The 11,239-nt window shown below is 51.4% G+C and overlaps 1 protein-coding gene across 1 annotated transcript in view; it reads left to right on the plus strand.

The window, feature by feature from the left end:
• Positions 1-3,810: 3,810 nt before the first annotated feature.
• Positions 3,811-11,239, plus strand: part of LOC106809908 (axin-1-like) — a 17,361-nt gene continuing 9,932 nt past the window's right edge. The window contains exon 1 of the mRNA XM_014813146.1: positions 3,811-4,012. The gene's annotated coding sequence lies outside the window, so the exon portion shown is untranslated. The remainder of the gene's footprint in view (positions 4,013-11,239) is intronic.

An 11,239-nucleotide genomic window follows, 5' to 3' on the forward strand; every position in this document is an offset into this window, starting at 1 on the left:
TGGTGCCTGCTGCTGCTGGTGCGGATCGTGTGGTCCGCCTCCCTCGTGGTTATTGCTGTGTGGCGGTGGCCCCCCCCCGCTCCCGCGCCTTGGCCGGTGGCCTCGTGGTTTTCGGTGGCCGGTTGGTGGTGGTGTTCGGTGGTGGTTGGTGGTGGGCGGTGGTGGTGCGGGTGGTGGTGGGGTGTTGGCTGGTGGCGGTGGTTGGTGGTTGGTGCGGTGTTGGTTGGTGTTGGTGGTGCGTGCGTTACGTGGTGGTTGGTGGTGCGGTCGGTGGTGGGTGGTGGTGATGGTGGGTGGTGGTGTGTGGTGTTGGTGGTGGCCGTCGGTGGCGGTGGTGGTGCTTTGGGTGGTGCGTGGTGGTGGCCGTAGTGGGCCGTCCCCGGTGGTAGTGCGTGCGTGCATGCCTGCTGCTGGTGGTTGGTGGTGGTTGCGTGGTGTCGGTGGTAGGTGGTTGGTGGCTGTCCGGCTGGTCCGCGCCCGGTGCGCCCCTTGTGTGTCCGGTGGTGGCTGTTTGTTTGGTGTTGGTGGTGTTCGGTGGCCGTGTGGCGGTCGGTGGTGGTGGCTGCTGGGTGCGTGCTGGGTGGTCGGCCGGTTTGAATGGTGGCCGTACGTGCGCCGTCGGTGGTGGTAGTCAGCCTGGCTGGTGCTGCTGCCTGCTGGTGGTGTGGTGGTGCGTGGGTCGGCCGTGCGTGGCTGGTGGTCGGTGGTGCCTTCGGTGGTGGTGGCCCGGGTCGGTGCTGGGTGCTTGGTGGTGGCTGCATGCGTGCTGGTGGTGGCGTTATCGGTGCCTGCTGTGCTGCTTGGCTGGCGGTGGTGTGATGACATTGGTAACCGGTGATGATTGACGGTGGCCTGGTGACGGCGACGATGACGGGTGATTGATGACGGTGGGCCGTGTGACGCCGGATGATGGCGTGCTGGCGGCGTAGTATTTACCGGCCAGCTCTCACGGTTGCGGGCTCCGGGCGCCGCACGCATACTCAAATGGTACTACAATTATTATTCTTGCGGCCTGGCGCTAGCTTTTCGATCGCGGCTTTTATGGCTGGGGTTTTCAGCAGCCGCGGCGTCTCAGGCCCGACCGATGAAAGTTTTTATTTGCCCGACTCGACCATTTCGGCTCGCGCGCTACCCGGTAAGCCAAGCTCAGGCAGGCCGTGCGCGCCAGCCACACGCACGCGCACGCACACGCACCCGGGTCGTTAATGCCTGCGCCGTTGCCGTCGCGCGCACACCCTACTTCATTAGTGCGTGGCGTGCGTCGCACGACACGTCTACTTATTAATGCGTGGTGAGCGTGTGTGAGTGCGTGCGTGTGTCGGCGTGGCCTGCTGTCGCGTGCGTGCCGTGCGTGCGATGCGCGCGTGCGTGCTGTGCGTCTTCTGTTATCCACCAGGGAGTGCGTCGCGCGGGGTGTCAAAAGACACCACAAGCAGCAAGGAGTCGGTACCGCCAACTTGGCGCGCGGAGGAGGGTGGGAGGGGGGTCTGACAAAACGTATGGCACCTGGTCCGTCGAAGACGAGGAGGGAGGAGGGGGAGAAGGAGCGGAAGGGATTATTAAGCTCCGACGGGGGAAGCCCACGACTTTCACAGCGTGCTCTCCCGATCATAATTACAGGGCAGCCGTGTTTACATCTCTGTGTGTGCACGCACACAGGTACGAGCACGCACGCACGCACGCACACACAGGTACGAACGCACGCACGCACGCCACACACACACACACACACACACACACACACACACCACACACACACACACACAACACATACACACACACACACACAACACACACGGCACAACACACACACACACACACAACACCACACACACGACAACCACACACACACATACACACGCAGGCACGCACACAGACACACACGCAGCAGCACGCACACACGCCACACAGACACACAGCAGCACGCACGCACACACCACACACACACACACCACACACACACCACACACACACCACACACACACAACACACACACACACACACACACACACAACATAACACGAAGGCACGCACACAGACACACACGCAAGCACGCACGGCACACACGCGCCACAGACACACACGCAGGCACGCACGCACACACACACACACACCACACACACACACACACACACACACACACACATACACACGCAGGCACGCACACAGACACACACGCAGGCACACACGCACGCACGCACATACACACGCAGTACGCGCACGCACGCACGCACGCACGCACGCACACACACACACACACACACACCACACACACACACACACACACACACACAGACGCGCGCCGGCCGCGCGCGCGCGCACGCACGCACGCATACACATATATTATACTTCGGTCGTTTCGCCGACCGCAGCTGCAGCAGCGTTCTGCGCATGCGCGCTCGCCTCTCGCTTATTAATCACGGAGAGCCGACGACGTGTGTGAATCACGTGGTCTCAACACTCGCCCGCACCGCCGTCACATCGATACACACACACCACACACATACATACACACACACATACACCCATACAGCCCGCCACCGCCGCCACCGCCACCGCCGCCGTCACGTCATCGCCACGGGCCCTCTCTCATATCGCGCAGCCGGCCGCACGCACACGCACGCCGCGACTTATTGTCGGCGACATCAAAGGCGGCGGAATACTATCAGCTCGGCGCGGCAACGCTTCGTGTTAATTAGCTGCCGTATTTATGTAATTTGCGATATTTTATTCATTCGGATGGCCGCCGTCCGCACTAGCGCCGGATGATGGCTGCTCCGCGATAGCATTCAGGTCGGCGCGGAGGGAGGGGGGGGGTATTATGTATTATAGCTTATACCTCGTCGGCTTGCCGTCCATATGACCTCCCATTAACTCACACACGCGCGCACGCACGCACGCACGCACACACGCGCGCGCGCGCACGACACACAGCACGCACGCCACGCACGGCACGCACGCACGCACACACACGCACGCACACACGCACGCACGCGCACGCACACACGCACGCACGCACAGCGCACGCAGCGGGTCCGTGGCTGTTGCATGTGAGTGAACATATATGCACATCACTAAGGTTGCTTACCTCGAGGACAATATACCTCGAGCGCGCGCTGATTAGTAAAGAGGTTCGGGTCTCTCTCTCTCTCTCTCTCTCTCTCTCTCTCTCTCTCTCTCTGTTCATTATCTTCGCACCGATGCGATTACGTCGATGAGATAATCAAGAATAACATCGCGTCTTGGGTTTACGTTCGGCAGATTTTGCGAGCGTAACATATTCCGCCGCTGTCTTGCCGCCGACCGTCATCAAAGGGCGCCGTAACACCACGTGTGGGTTATTTATACGCCAAAAGTGATTGCGGCAGCCTATACTTGCCCGCTTTAGTCGTAAACTGGCTTGCCGTGGCTTGTCAGGCACTCAATGTTGGCATCTTTACGTTTTCATCAATTCTTGCCGATTTCGCTAAGAGGTTGGTGTAATTTTTCTGCCTTCCGCGGCATGAAAATGCTCACAGGCCTGCAAGAATTGAGGAAAATTGCGCTTGTTTGATCTCCAAATAATTCAACTTGCCTCGCATACGCTTGATAATTCTCGATGAATTGACATTTTTGACGTGGGGGTGACACGAGATTTCCCCCCTAGACTAAAAGCTTACTACGCGGCGAACTTGAGGTGCTTTTCGCGGAGACGTGTCAACCGTTTTTATCGCGTAGCGTTGGCGCCAACAAACTCGTAAAGCGAAATTGGGCAGCGAGAGAAGAAATATTGCCGCGCTCCGCCATAAAACCTGTTCACCCCTCCGGCGAAATACTGACAGCCTTTGCAATGTAAATAGCGCTACACGCTGATTGGCGCGGCTACATCAAAGCAAATGACGTCACCGTGTACATTGCCTGTCGGCGGCGGGCATGTGGCTTTGATGTTCAAAAGTTTGGGAGATTTTTCGCCATTTTGGATGCACTTTAGCGTTTCTCTTGAGCAAGACGGATACTTCCCTCTCTCCAGTAAGTACGTAGCGACAGATCGAGTCAAAATCTTGCTTTGTTGCGAAATATTAGGGAGCCTAATTCGTTCGTAGATTCATATTTGTGATCCTACGGGGAGGACAGCTTTGCGAGGCTGCTTGCTTTTGCTCCCTCACCCCAGCGGAGCAGCGTGCATCGGGAGAACGTGGTGATATGTTGGCGAGTGGACTGGCTCGTCCGCTAGCCTTCGACGCGTGAAGATTGAGAATACCGTCGTCGATTATCGTTGGATTCGACAAGTTTGGATATATGTTGTGTTAATTGTTATGTTAGGTAAGTTGACGAGATTTCGGCTGATGTTTTTGCAAATATTTCAAAGATGGCGGATAGATGGGATTAGGTACAGCGTGAAAACGGTGTCCGTTCTCGGATGATTACGGGCCAGCGTTACCCAGTGGAATCAAAGATTTAATACTATTTGTAAGACTTATATATGTTGTCTACGTGGCACCACGTATCTCATACAAAGACCGCTCTACTATTGCCGTACCGTGTGTTTCATCCGTCGAGCTAAACTTGCGTAAATTTACAGCTAGCTTTGCCGCCGCTATACATGTACGTTTGCAGTATATTCACTAGACATTACAGGCTGAGGTTGTGTAAATACTGTACTACTACTAGATGTATTTAGCACAATAAATTAATTAGAAAACGTTTCACGTTTTTATATGTGTGCGTGTGTGTGTGGCACACACTGACTGTCAGTGTATGTAGTGCACACATACGGTACCTATATATTTATAATATATTATATATTACATGTACATGTTCTATACACAATTTTTCTTTGGGAACTAGTATGCCGTTTCAGTGCACGTCGCAAATAACATAATTATAATTTACAATATATGAATGTAGGATTTTATTTTTAAATATATATATAACACATGGACACCCAAAGATTGTTTTGCAATACATTGCGTATATTCAATCATGTCTGTTATAGATAATAATGTGCCGAATTAATTGGTAGCGAAATGGGCACTAAAATGTATGGAATTATATTTATATATGTATTAATAATTATATGTGTTTATCTAGCAGGTACAGATTTTATTACTTGGATATCGCCACACTATGCAAGAAAGAATTTGTATTAAATTTAATAGCACACGTTAAACTCATCTAAAAATTTTGACGTAAATAATTGAGCATTTTTAAGTAGGACCGTCGCGCTTCAATATTTTTTTTTCGAAGGAATATTACGAAACCGTTTTTTTGCTCGAAGGACATTCTCCGCAAATCCGATACTTGCGTGATAGATCCCGAGCGAAGGGGGAATATTTGCTAGCATGCATGCGTGCACACTAGGTCCACTGTTTCAAGACTACTGCCTGCAGTATTCACATGTCTGTAATGAGTACAAGCTCTAATCCACCATGTGGCCGCAGATTGAGTTTCATGCTGTAAGTAGCCGTGTGTGGACCCGGGGCCTCCTTTGATGTCGCTGCTGGCACTGGTCTGTTTACGAAGCGGCAGAGCGAACACGCCGAATTCGGGGAAAGGGGCCCTGCTAATGCTGACTGTGTGCATCCCAGCTGCCCCCCATTTCCTGCAGCATGGCTCCCCCTCTCTCCCTCTCCCCCTCCTCTTTCTCGCTCTCTCTGTGTGTGCGTATGTGTCAGGCGAGGAATTACCCACCGGCTAAGCATTACTGTCTAAGTACATGTATGTATCATACTGCTCGCTTCGTTTCGCCACTGACGTTCAGCTGGAAATTTTCTTCGGTCGAGATCGGTCGGCTGCATGAATGATTTAGCTCCGGCTAGAGTATTACACGCAGGATTTCGTCGTTCCCGAGTACGCTGACTCTTTAGAGAGTGCAGTGGTTGGCTGGCGTTCGAAATTGGTGGTGGATGAGGCGTATTTCACACGCATAACTAGGGTCACTCGTCACTGTTATTCTTGGATTTCTTGGCCGTTCCTGAACGTGGATATCAATGCTGTGCGTGCGTGTGCGTGCGTGAGTGGAGCGAGCACTGCTGCTGCACACGCATGGAGAGTGTATACATGTACATGTACACGCAGAGCGGGGGGCATACAGTGTGCTGCTAGCTAGCGTGATTGGTCAAGCTATCCCAGAACGCACCGCGCCGAAATTTTTATCCGATTCTTGTCGCCAGCTGAGTGTTCTGAATGAGACGGTAAGCGAGAGAGGAGCACTTTTGCTACCCGCGCCGTGATTTTTGCCCGAAGGGTCTCTCTCGGGTCGGCTAGTGTCTTGGCATTTTCTCTCGGAGCCAGCGCCCAAAGAAATTTCAGTGCTCTCACTCTCCAAAGGATTATAGGATGTAGGGAAAATTCTGCTAATTTGTCATTCTTAGAGGCCATCGAATAATGCCACGAAGACTCTTTGCAAGCGCGCTCTGATTGGCCGAGAGCTTCCGACAGCGGCGGTTTGCCGGCGTCGTGGGCGATAGCGAGTTGGATAATATTAGCTGCCATCAAGGATTCGCGACCGCGTCGGAAGGGAACAGGTAAGGAGAGAGCGTGAAAAACGCTTATTGTGCGAAATCTAGTGTAATAGCTAATTTCGATGCCGGGGGTTCTCTCCCTGCATTGAAGTAATCGCTGGTAGTTTTCTCGGGCCACACAGACTCCTGCGCGAGTTTCGGCGTTATATTCGCTCGTAGCTTTTCATTAAAGCGCAGATGGTCTTTGACGAACTTCGGTGACAAAGGCGATCGAAAATGTCATACGCCTGCGCAGTCGGTGATGACGCGCATATTCATATGATCGCCGTCCCCCAAACAAAGAATATCGTACGAGTTCGGTGGTTCTGCGCAAGCGCCAAAAATTTTCCGCGTCGCCATTTTGGTTCGATCGCGAAGACGCTCCTTTCGTCGCGAAATACCTCCCAGAATTCGGCGGTCTTCGCGAATTTCGGTGAATCCTGTTCCTGTGTTGCCTGAGACAGAATTGGTGAGTGATTATGACTGGGTAAATTCTTAGGGTCAATTAATCCATGGCAAATTTTTCATTTTCGTGAGGGGGTCGTGCTTCAAACCTCAGTTCCTCTCTGTGTGGTCTCTTGGAGGAAGTCGGCTCTGTGTTAGTAATCCTTTGATAGGTGTACGTGTGTGTACATACTAAAATTTATGAGTGTTAGTCATGCCAGAATAGTCCCGAGAGTACAAATTTCCAAATTGATGACCAGTTCCTCTTATTGTTTCATGTGTAGGGTATTTATAAGTTCCCAAGCCGCAGTGCCATCTGGTCTCAATATATCAGCCTAGATTCAGCCACCATCTACAGTAACACTAACAGTGGTCACTGGGCACATGTAGGTAGCAGCATATACTATACATATTCACACCAATATATATCAGGAGTAGATAATAGGGAACCTATAGGGGGGGGGGATAATAGTTCCCTATTATCTACTCCTGATATATATACATAAATATATACATGTCATTGTGTATACATACACAGGGGTAGAAATTAACTATTGTCCAAAGGACTCCCTAACCTCAAAAAGAGGGAGTCCGCAGCAAAATGAGGGAGTCTGCAGTCGGAGCTTCAAAATTAGAGATATTAACATTAACGCATGTGCTTATTTTTAAGATTCATGCGGTTGCACGTCTGCCAAATTTTCTCTGGACATTAGCTGGAAAAATACGGTAATTCCGCGAGGCCGTGCTCCGGAACGAACTAGTTAATGTGGCAGAATTTTCAGGGAGTCACACGGACTCCTGCATATGATATATATGTCAAAGCAGGGATTCCGACAGTAAATCAGGGAGTATTTGACTCCGGACTCCCGTTAATTTCGCACCCTGCATACATGTGTGTGTGTGTGTGATATACTCTCACCAGCGTATACGTGGTAGGGTGGACTGGTACAGTGGCACCCTGTGTGTGCCCTCCTATTATATACTATACATGTACACGTACATGTAGCAGTGTGTGTGCTGTTGTCAGTGTGTGGGCGATATAGTTGCTGGTTTATCATTACAGGCCCCGGCAGTTAGTACATGTATGCACGATGTACAGTACCACCACCGCTGGCGCACTGTGTGCCTCGTCAATACAGTTACTGAAGCCAATAGATCAAATTAGTCATTCATTACACATTGCCTAACGAGATATATTGGATCAAGCCCCGCATATGCCAGCTATACGCGGCCCCTCTATTTGCATTTCTTATTTTCGCCATCGGTTGCTTGGAGAACACTGTGTATCACACGGAGGCGGTTGTATGCATAATTTTGTTTGGTTCGCCGTGGCTGTGCTAAGGAGAACGTTCTAGAATCGTACATGTATACAGTCGAGTCAAACCGAGGCGAGGCGAGTTGCATGTTGGTGTGGCCCCCATGCTTTTCACACAGACCGCATAGTATATCTTCGGTAGTATATATCTTCTGCCATCACTGAGTCAGTGAGTGATCTTGAGTAAGGGCGTGCACAGCACTGTGTGTGGTATGAATTATATATCTTCTTTTTCGGGGGGGGGGGGGGCTAAGCGAGGGCGTGTGCGTTACGAGTGCTTTTTCTCATGCAACATGTATACATGTACGTGTTTGCTGCTCTGCTGTGTAGATGCAGTTAGCTGGCAATGTTAGTTTGCGATGTACATGTAGGTAATAAATACGCCTAGAGAGAGGTACATGTAGGCGTGTATGACAGTATTGGTCACGTACACGTAGTGCGAGAACGTGGATGTTGAACTCAAACGTGTATGTATAATATGGGGCCTTGCTTGTTCGTTCGTTCACATTCTGTGTTGATAGTTCTCGTTTTAAAATATTGTTTTAACCGAATCCACGTTTCATTTATGCGGCTGCTGGAGAATATTTATACACGAACCGCTTGTGTGTGTATTTGTGTGTGTGCGTTTGTGTCTGCGCGTGCGAACGACGGATGCGTGGCCTACGGGTTTTTCCTTCTCTGGCTGTAGGGTATTTGTGCAGACTAATCGGCTCTCTGTTTCCGAATCCCTCCCATTGCCGCCAACAGTGGTCTCTTCCACATGTGGTACAGTGGGGGCTTGGTAATGGAATCAGAGGGTCCTTTATTGAACCCAATCCCCCCATGCACGTTTGGGGGCTGCGTTTGTGAAGATAGCGGTGGTGGTGGCTGCACGTAGACGTGTGTGGCGTTGACGTGCGAAGCGTGCCCGCCATGCATGCAGTATGAGGCAGAGAAGAAAAGAAAAAAGAGATAGGGGAGAGAGAGAGACGAGACACGAGAGACCAGAAGAGACAGGAAGGACAGAAGCAGACAGGAAGAGACAGAAGAGACCAGAAATGCTGAGAGACAGAAGAGAAGCCAAGAGAAGAGACCCAGAGAGGAGACAAAGAGAGACAGAGATGAACACGAGAAGAGAGACAAGGAGACAGAGAGAGAACAGAGAAGAGACAGAGAGAGACGAGGGAAACAAGAGAGGACAGAGGACAGAGAGAGAGACAGAAAGAAGAGAGAGAGAGAGAGGTAGACAGAGAAGAGACAGAGAGAAGGAAGAGAGGACAGAGAGGACAGAGAGAGACAGGAGGGAGCAAGAGAGAGACAGAGAGAGACAAGAGAAGACAAGAGAGAGACAAGAGAGTAGACAGAGATGAGACCAGAGAGAGACAGAAGAGAGACAAGAGGAGAGACAGAGAAGACAAGAAGAAGAAACAGAGTTCAGAGACAGGAGGAGACGGAAGACAGAGGAGAGAGAACAAGAGAGAAGACAAGGAGAGACAAGAGAGAGACAGAGAGAGCGACAGGAGAGCAGACGGAGAGAGCGACGAGAGCAGAGAGCGAAGGAGCGAAGAAGAGAGAATGAACGATGAGGAAGAGAGAGAGAGAGAGAAGAGAGAGAGACAGCCTCAGAGCCAGAGACGCGAGAGAAGCATGAGAAGAGAGAGAGAGAGAGAGAGTATAGCGGAGGCCACGGAGGCATTATAGTTTATACACGCGGGTAGGCAGGCAGGCCGTAAACAAGTGCAGTGGAGAGGAGGCTAATGTCGACTCATTGTGCCGCCGCTCTCGCTATCCTCCTGCAGAGGGGTTTTCCGTAGGAAATCTGGACGGACGTTAAAATGCCACAGCTCAGGGATCACTCAGATACTGTCAAGAGGCATTCGCCGGCCGAGTTTGTTACGCTTTATCGTCTATCCTTATCTCGCATTTGGACTCTAGTAAGTGTTTCCTCTCTTAGGCGAGTTTTAGGAGTGAGTGATGATGAATGTGCGAAGAATCAAAAAATTGTGTGTGTGCGGCGTGCCATGCGTGTGTGCGTATAACGTGTTACGTTTAGGCTTTCGTTTGGAATTTTCATATGACGGTGTGTCGTTGCATCATGTGTGCATTCGGTTTGGTGACCGTTGTTTCCCCGTGTCACGGTCGTCATTGCGACGTACATGTAGGTCCGTACATCTGATATGTGTATACATGTTGACGCACGTCTCAGATTGCTCCCTCTTTCCTCATGTACATGTAGTTCTCGCGTTTGCAACATGCGCGATGAGTGCGTGTGCAAAGAATGTGCGTGTGTGTTGTGCCGTGCTGCGGGTGCGTGTTGCATCGTGTGCCGGTGTGCGCGAGGAAAAATGTGCGTGTGCGCCGTGCGTTGTTGCGACGTAGCGGGTGTTTATTTCGAGGAGCGTTCGAGTTTTGCTGCGCGTTATTTGTCGCGGCGAATGTTGCCATAGATTAGAAGTCACTCTAGCTCTAGAACTATAGCCTTTCCCTCGGCCACACAGCCCTGTGGCATTGCGAAGCGGCTATATCTTAAGAGACTAGAGTTCACCGTGGACGCAGATGAATGCATGATCGCCCGCCGCGCACGTGTGTGCCCGTGGTGGTGGCTAGGTGACATGGTGGCGGTCTTTGAGATCGGGCCAGAAGGAAGAGAGAGATGAGAGATGTGAGAGCAGAATGCCGAGAGACAGATGAGAGAAGAAAGCGAGAGATGAGGCGGAACTGGGAGAGGAGAGCGGGAGAGAGAGAGGAGAGAGAGAGAGAGAGAGAAGAGACGAGCGAGAGGAGAGAGGAGAAGAGAGTAGAGAGAGCTAGGTCGGTGAATGAGGCAAAGCACGCTGGAAACATAGACGTCCATTTGTATTCCAGGAAGCTGCATAAGTTATCCGTCAGCACTGCGAGCAGGGCTTTGTGTCTTCCTAGCTCACCTCCTCCCCTGACCTGGGAGTTGCAGAGCCCAGCTATTGTAGTGAAAATATACATTGTGGTGTGGATGGCAATGTGAAATGTGTGACAGATGATG

The sequence above is a fragment of the Priapulus caudatus genome, unplaced genomic scaffold, assembly GCF_000485595.1.
Source record: "Priapulus caudatus unplaced genomic scaffold, Priapulus_caudatus-5.0.1 Scaffold395, whole genome shotgun sequence".
NCBI classification, from domain to species: Eukaryota; Metazoa; Priapulida; class Priapulimorpha; order Priapulimorphida; family Priapulidae; genus Priapulus; species Priapulus caudatus.